The sequence below is a fragment of the Carcharhinus amblyrhynchos genome, chromosome 1, assembly GCF_965287045.1.
Source record: "Carcharhinus amblyrhynchos chromosome 1, sCarAmb.v2.hapA, whole genome shotgun sequence".
Classification (NCBI taxonomy): domain Eukaryota; kingdom Metazoa; phylum Chordata; class Chondrichthyes; order Carcharhiniformes; family Carcharhinidae; genus Carcharhinus; species Carcharhinus amblyrhynchos.
The window spans coordinates 21,250,277-21,258,836 of NC_137324.1; positions in this window are offsets into that span (position 1 = coordinate 21,250,277).

Below are 8,560 nucleotides of genomic sequence, written 5' to 3' on the forward strand. Positions count from 1 at the left end.
AGTACATTAGCCAACGTTAGCATCTGAACAGCTAAGGTCTGATATTTCATTCACTGTGATGAGTCTTTCACCTCCGTGACTGCCCGAAAGTGAAATCCATCCTTCACCCATGGTAAACTTAAAAACTTCAAACTCGCTAACCAATCGCCTGCCTGTATATCTAATCACTGCATTTGAACACTCACCAGTTACTGCAGGCCACAAAAACTAAGGCGATAAAAGCAGCAGCTTGTTCCTCTCTGCATTGAATTCCCACCTCACTAAATTCCCAATTTCACACGCATTCCTTATTTACACTCTGCACGGTCACCAAACCGGTCTGCTTTTATAGGGAGCTGGTGGCTCACATCCGCATTGTAACCGTGATGCCAGCTTCCTGCTACGATCATTAACACCTATTTTGGCAACCACTTTCAATTGTTTGACAGATAACTGCCTCTGCCAGACAGTTTCTGTGAAAGCTATGTTTTGAACAAGGTTGCAGTCTTAAAGTCTGACTGTTAACCTAAATTATGGCTAGAATAAAACTTACCAGAGTTAGACCATAAGATATAGGGGGCAGGATTAAGCCATTCAGTCTCACGAGTCTCCATTCTCATCCCCATTCTCTTCTCCTCTTTCTCAATCCCCTTATTGATCAAGTTCAATGATCTGGCCTCCAGGGCTGTCTGTGGCAATGAGTTCCACAGATTCACCGCCCTCTGGCTGAAGAAATTCCTCCCTCATCCCAGTTTTAAAGGAGCGTCCCTTCACTCTGAGGTTGTGCCCTCGAGTTCTAGTCTCTCCCACTAGTGGAAACATCCTCTTCACACTCGAACTTGGCCTCTCAGTATTTTGTAAGTTTCAATTCGATCCCCCCGCCCTCATTCTTCCAACCTCCATCAAGTACAGACTCAACTGCTCCTCATTTGACAAAGCCTTCACTCCTGGAATCATTCTTGTGAATCCCCTTCTGGACCCCCTCCAAGGGCAGCACTTCCTTCCTTAGGTATGGGGTCCAAAACGCTCACAATATCCCAAATCAGTTATCCCGCTTCACCACATTCCCAAGCATGTGTCATTTCTCCGTGTACACAGGCCTCGTATGCTCCCATTCCAGTTAAAAGTCAGCAGTGCAAGGGATGTTAAACATAGTGGGTGAAGTGATGGCAGTTGAAAAAGAATTGTCCCAATATGCTGCATAAGTTGGACATTGCTTTGTTGTGGTTTAAATGTATTTTGAATATTGAATGCTCACGTTTTTAAGAACTAAAGGTGTATGAGGTTTCAGATTAGAACACTCTGGAGGGATAAATCCCTCCATACTAGCTCTGGACACTCAGTAAAGATTGTTTACAAACCGGAATATCTTTTTGGCCTGGTGCATCATTTGAAAAAATAATCCACAAGTATTTTGACGTTAATCTGCCTCTGTTTGTCTCGTCTCCACACTACAGATGCTAGGTAGGGGGGGGATAGAGCTTAACTTCCTCTGGTTGACTAAGTGTAGCATCATCATAAATGCATTGGTGAAGATTCCATTTGTTCAGTCTTTCTGCAGAAAGAAAGCATTTATAATTCCGTTGGAATTCCCGAGGAAAGTATTACAAACCCATTTACGATACCGCTCCACATGGCCACTTCTGAGTTGATAAATTATTGTCTATATACAGCCTCCTTAAGTTAAATTGTTATTCCAGGTTTATTATTTTTGTAAGTCCACCAAACTTCATATTTGATGTTAAATTATATTTTTGTTTCAAATGTACTAAAAAAAACACCACAGAGTTTAATCCGCATGATTTCCTCCTTTTGAAGTGAAGAAGGTGTTGTATAATGTTCCACCAATGCACCAATAAAAAGGGAATAAATTGCTTCACAAGACTCGTGATTGAAGAATGTGTTGGTACAGAGCCATGGCCCACCCCTTCATGGCAGACTGGTGCAGAAGGTGAAGTCACATGGGGTCAGAGGTGAGCTGGCAAGGTGGATACAGAACTGGCTCGGTCATAGGAGATAGAGGGTAGAAGTGGAAGGGTGCGTTTCTGAATGGAGGGCTGTGACAAGTGGTGTTCCTCAGGGATCAGTGCTGGGACCTTTGCTGTTCATAATATATATAAATGATTTGGAAGAAAATGTAACTGGTTTGGTTGGTAAGTTTGGGGTTGACACAAAGGTTGGTGGATTTGCGGATAGCTATGAGGACCATCAGAGGATACAGCAGAATATAGATCGGTTGGAGGCTTGGACGGAGAGATGGCAGATGGAGTTTAATCCAGTCAAATGTGAGGTAATGCATTTTGGAAGGTTTAATAAAGATGGGAAATATATAGTAAGTGGCAGAATCCTTAAGTTTATTGATAGACAGAGAGATCTGGATGAACAAGTACACAGGTCACTGAAAATGGCAACACTGGTGGAGAAGGTAGTCAAGAAGGCATAAGGCATGGTTGCCTTCATTGGCCAGGGCACTGAGTTTAAAAATTAGCAATTAATGTTGCAGCCTTATGGAACTTCAGTTAGGCTGCACTTGGAACATAGTGTGCAATTCTGGTCACCACACCATGGAAGAATGTGGAGGCTTTGGAGAGAATATAAAAAAGATTTACCAGGGTGTTGCCTGGTATGGAGAGCATTAGCTATGAGGAGAGGTTGGAGAAACTTGGTTTGTTCTCACTGGAACGACAGAGGTTGAGGGGTGACCTGATAGAAGTCTACAAGATTATGGGAGGCACGGACAGAGTGGATAGTCAGAAACTTTTTCCCAGGATGGAAGTGCCGATTACTAGGGGGCACAGGGTTAAGGTCCGAGGGTCAAGGTTTAAAGGAGATGTACGAGGCAAGTTTTTTACACAGAGGGTGGTGGTGCCTGGAACTCATTGCTGGGGGAGGTAGTGGAAGAAAATGCAATAGTGAGTTTTAAGGGGCGTCTGGATAAATACATGAATAGAATGGGAATAGAGGGATACGGTCCCTGGAAGGGTAGGAGGTTTTAGTTCACATGAACAACATGATCAGTGCAGGCTTGGAGGGCCGAAAGGCCTGTTCCTGTGCTATAATTTTCCTTGTTCTATTGGGGAGAAGGGGCTAAGAGACGAGTAAAAATGCTCCATGACTGTAGTGAAAGTTGCCTCTGTCTGTCACAGGGTCATAATATCCCTACAGTGCAGAAAGAGGCCATTTGGCCCAGTGAGTCTGCACTGACTCTCAAAGTAAGAAACCTCACAACACCTGGTTAAAGTCCAACAGGTTTATTTGGTAGCACGAGCTTTCGGAGTGCTGCCCCTTCATCAGGTAAGTGAAGAATTGGGTTCACAAACAGGGCATATATAAACAAAGATTCAATTGCAAGATAATGGTTGGAATGCGAGTCTAAAAAAGACATACCTGTTAATATTCACATTCCAACCATTATCTTGTAATTGAGTCTGTGTCTATATTTGCCCTGTTTGTGAACACAACATTCCACTCACCCGATGAAGGAATAACACTCCGAAAGCTTGTGATTCCAAATAAACATGTTGGACTTTAACCTAGTGTTGCAAGACTTCTCACTGCGCCCACCCCAGTCCAATGCTGGCATCTCCACATCCTGACTCTCCAACAGAGCATCCCACCACAGTGTCTAACAATTTCCCAATTTCGTTGGTCCATTGTTTTTCATTCAATGGCATACTTTCTTTAAAAAAAAGAGGAAAGCTTCAGCGGAGATGCGCGGTTGAAGTTTTTTTACACAGAGGATGAAAGTGGCCTGGAATGCACTGCCAAGTGACATGATTGAGGCAGACGCGTTAGTGCCATTTAAGACTTATCTGGATAGACACAGGAACAGGCAGGAAACAGAGGGATATAAGCGATTGGTCTAGATAGGACCATGTGATCAGCGCAGGCTTAGAGGGCCGAAGGACCTGTTCTTCTGCTGTATTGTTCTTAGCCCTTTGTTCACTTATGGGATGTGGGCATCGCTAGCTGGGCCAGCATTTATTGCTCAGTTTTAGTTGCCCTTCAGTAGGTTACGGTGAGCTGCCTTCTTGAACCACCAGCTATGCCAAAACCCTGCCACCGGTTGCTAAGTCATGATCTTAATCAATCAGAATGGAGGAAAAGTATTTTCAGCAGACATTTTCCTTTTGGGTTGTTGCCACCGTTCTACCTCCAGCCTCAACATTTCAGGATTCTTGGTGTTCTGATTCTTAGACCAGCTTCATCTGTACAGCACTCAGTCCAGTCCATCACCCTGCAATACGTTACAACTGTATAAATTCAGCCCAACTTTATTTAGATTCATGCCCCTCAGTACAGAACTAAATAAATGACTTGAAGTTGGCTAAATGGCAACCAGAACAGGAGGAGGCCATCCAGCCCTTTGCTTCAACACCCTTATTCAGTTAGGTGCTGGGTGATCTGCATCTCAACTGAATTTGCTAAACGTTTGCACCATATCCCTCAACAGCAGAGATCTATCAGACTTGTGAGCTCACACTGATCTGCCGTCCCACCCAGCATAAACTTGAGCTCATCGAAGGAATGTGAATGTCTGGAACGTACTGTCCGGGAAGGTGGTGGGAGCAGGCACAATAGTGGCAATTAAGGGACATCTAGATCACTACATGAGTAAGTCATGTAGTCATGAAGGGTACGGACTCCTTAAGTGCATACCGTTTTAATTTAGGCAGGCATCATGATGGGCGCAGGTTTGGAGGGCTGAAGGGCCTGTTCCTGTGCTGTGCTGTTCTTTGTTCTTTGTAGACATTAAAAGTGCTATATAAATGCAAGCTGCTGTTGTTATTGACAGAGTTCCAGATTCCTCCCATGCTTTGTTGTAAAAATCAATGAAAAAGACCTTCAGGATTTCACCCCTCAATGGTCTGGCTCTAATTTCAACCTGGGTTTAATGCCAGGGCTTTTCTGTACCTCCAATCAAAGCCCTTTAACATTTGCAATGCCTCAATCAATTCACCCTCCAAGCCAAGGTCATTTGGCTTGTTTCATTGATTCTAGGCTCCCGCAATCTTCATTGCTTAACAGGATTTTCCTCCCTGCAGTTTACCCTGATGTGCCCTGTTTTGTATTTCAATTTGTTTTATTTTTTTCCCCTTTCGAAGCATTCCGCCTCTTCTGATCTGTTTTTTTTTGTTTCACTCATGTTGGTGCCTTCTGGAATCTTTGACCTGAAAATTCCACAAGGTATTTCTCTCAGTGCCCTCAGATAACTCTGAGAGCGTCAAGAACAGCAGAACCTAGAGAAACAGCACCCACAGCAAAGCAGAGGACACCAAGTCAAACTCAGAAAGAAGAAGTGCAGATGATGAAATTCTGAGCTAAAAGCAGAATCTGCTGGGAGGCAGAAATGTGGAATTCTCTCCCCATCCACACCTCGAAAAGGCTGTGGAATCATAGAATCCTTACAGTGCAGAAGTCAGCCATTCGGCCCATTGAACCTGGACTGACCGCAATCCCAACCAGGCCCTATCCCCATAACTCCACTGATTTACCCTGTTTATCCGCCTGACGCTAAGAATCAATTTAACACGGCCCAACAACCTAACCCAGGCGTCCTTGGAATCACACATCAGTCAGTCCTGGGGCAATTGAAGCTGGCAAGACCAAAGGCTGAGATTAATGGGTTTTAGTTCAGTAAAGGTATTAGGTGATGTAGAACAAAGGCAGCAAGATGGATTTAAGGTTTAAATTTAATTGTACTGTGGAGCAGGCCCAGAAGGCTGATTGGCCTAACCCTCTGTCCATGTTCCTATATAATTCACAACGGGGTAATCTGGGTCTGGATAGAGAAGAAGAAGTTGATATATCAAATGGGAACATTCCATTAGAACCGTTTTAAATTAATACTATGCTTATATTGCTAAAATGTTAAAACACTATCACCAAAATTTTCTCACCGCTCTCACTGGTGGGATTTCTGATCCTGCCCAACCTGTAATGAAAAAGAATTATAGGAATAAATTGGTCTGCTGTTCCATTCTTCACAGGTCTGTTGATTTACGTACATTGTGATGCCTTTTTCCAATGTTTATTTTCAGTCCAGCATTGGCTTGAGGTCAGCAATTTAAATTCTGAGCAACCATATAAAATGGCTGTTATTGTATTAGTCACCCAGGAGACATCTGTATTTCCACTGAACTCCTTTGAATCACTTTCTTCACACTTCTGGCCAAAACGACTCCCTGATAAATTTTCTTTCATGTTTTCATGACCCTAGTTTTTGTTGGCAGATCACTCGATATTCAGTCGCATTACCATCGCTGAATTCTGCTCCCCCACCCCTCCACCAAAGTCAACAACCTAGAGGTCACCATTGACCAGAAACTGAACTGGACTAGCCATATAAAACTCTAGCTACCAGAGCAGGTCAGAGGCTGGGAATCCTGTGGCGATTAACTTATCTCCTGACTCCCCAACTTCTGCCCACCATCTACAAAGCACAAATCAGGAATGTGATGGGATATTCTCCACTTGCCTGGATGAGTGCAGCTCCAACAACACTCAAGAAACTCAACACCATCCGGGACAAAGCAGCCCACTTGATTGCTATCCCTTTCACAAACGATCCCTCTGCCATAAATGGACAGGTAGGGCCATGTGTACCATCTACAAGATGCACTGCAGGAACTCACCAAGGTTCCTTAGACAGCACCTTTCAAACCCATGAGTACTACCATCTAGCATTTAGAAGGACAAAAGCAGCTTAGCAACACCACCACTAAGAGTTTTCCCTCCAAGCCATTCACCATCCTGACTTGGAAATATATCATCGTTCCTCCACTGTTGTTGGGTCAAAATCCTGGAACTTCCTCCCTAACAGCACTGTGGGTGCATCTACCTATACCTCAGGGACTGCAGCAGTTCAAGAAGGCAGCTCGCCACCACCTTCTCAAGGGCAACTAGAGATGGGCAATAAATGCTGGCCTAGCCAGCGAGACACACATTCAATAAAATGAATTTTAAAAAGCTTCACTTTTAACAATCTGATAGTATTAACTGTTCTCCCAAAATTCGATATCTGGACGGTCCGTGTGATGTCTGGGGCTTCCACTAAAAACTCTCTGGCCGAGGGACAGTTTTTCTATATTTCCACTAACATCAGCGTTATGTCTCCCATTTTCTCCCATTCAGTCCACTGATGTTGGGTACATCTCTCAGGCTAAAAGCTGCAGCTGTGTCACACAGCGGGTCTTGGTCCAAAATTGCCCTTGATTTCTTGAATTGCTCTTGATAGAGACTTGAAAGTCAGCAGCTCAAGTCTCCTGGATCAACTCCAGCAGTTTGCTCCTGGCCCATAGCCACAGGGGGAGAATCATTTGCAGAGAGATGGCCTTTCCCACACAGCCTGCGCAGGAACCTTCAGGTCAACGGATTAACCGGAAATGGAATGTTTAAGTTCACATTGGTGGGATTTGGCTTACGTGATCAGTCAATGCAAAATGCTGCTATTTTATTATTAATTTGTACTTGATTTATATTTCCTGCCTTGTGGGATTGGGACAGACAAATCAGGCATAATAACACAATTATAACATCAAATTGTGTTTTACTGTGGGAGGATAATGGATTGCCAATTAGTCTCTTGTTTGCATTTTCTCTTTTGTTAGAAGGTAATGTGTTTGAAACTCAAAGAGATAAGAATGCTACCACTTCAGCGCAGTAATGAGAGGTTGCTACATTTTTGAAGGTGTCATCTATCAAGCATTGAACTATGAACCCCTCCTTGCTTCCTCTGCAGTTCAGATACCATGGATGACCCTGTGACAGGGAGTTCTCCAGACCGAAAGTTCTTCCTACGATTAACACAATGAAAACAAATCTGAACTGATCGATCATTTGTATAAGTGTTTGGGGCCACAGCCATGTAAAATTGCTGTTGTTTGTTCTTGCATTAAAAGGATAACTGTACTCAATGCAACCCATTGTTTGTGAAAAGTGCTAGTATGTTCCCAAAGGAATTGACAAGGCGCTAGAGAGGTTCAGTCTTTATAATCAACCACAGACAGGTGGCACAGTGGTTAGCACTACTGCCTCACTACACCACGGACCCGGGTTCAATTCTCTCACTGTCAGTGTGTCACTGTCTGTGCAGAGTCTGCATGGGTTTCCTTCAGGTGCTCAGGTTTCCTCCCACAGTTGAAAAGATGTGCTGGTTAGATGCCATGGTCATGCTAAATCCTCCCTCAGTGTTTTTGAACAGGGGCGGGAGTATGGCGACAAGGAATTTTCACACTAACTTCATTGCATTGTTAATGCAAGCCTATTGGTGACAATAATAAATAAACTTTTTAGATGTCCCAGTAACCTTTTCGATTTGTTCCTGCTTTGGGCACCCACGAGTGGATCAAGTGATCTACTGAACTGCGTATCTCCAGTCTGTTGACCATTAACGTCGGGCGCTGTAAGATGATAGGAAAGGATATTAGGCCCAATCAGACAACAAATGTTTGTCACCTAATGAGGACTGACCTTTCTACATTGCAACAGTAATGGTCACTTCATTATAGGAAGGATGGGATTGCACTAGAAGGGGCACAGGGGAGATTGCCCAGGAAGGATCATTTGAGCTAGAAGGAGA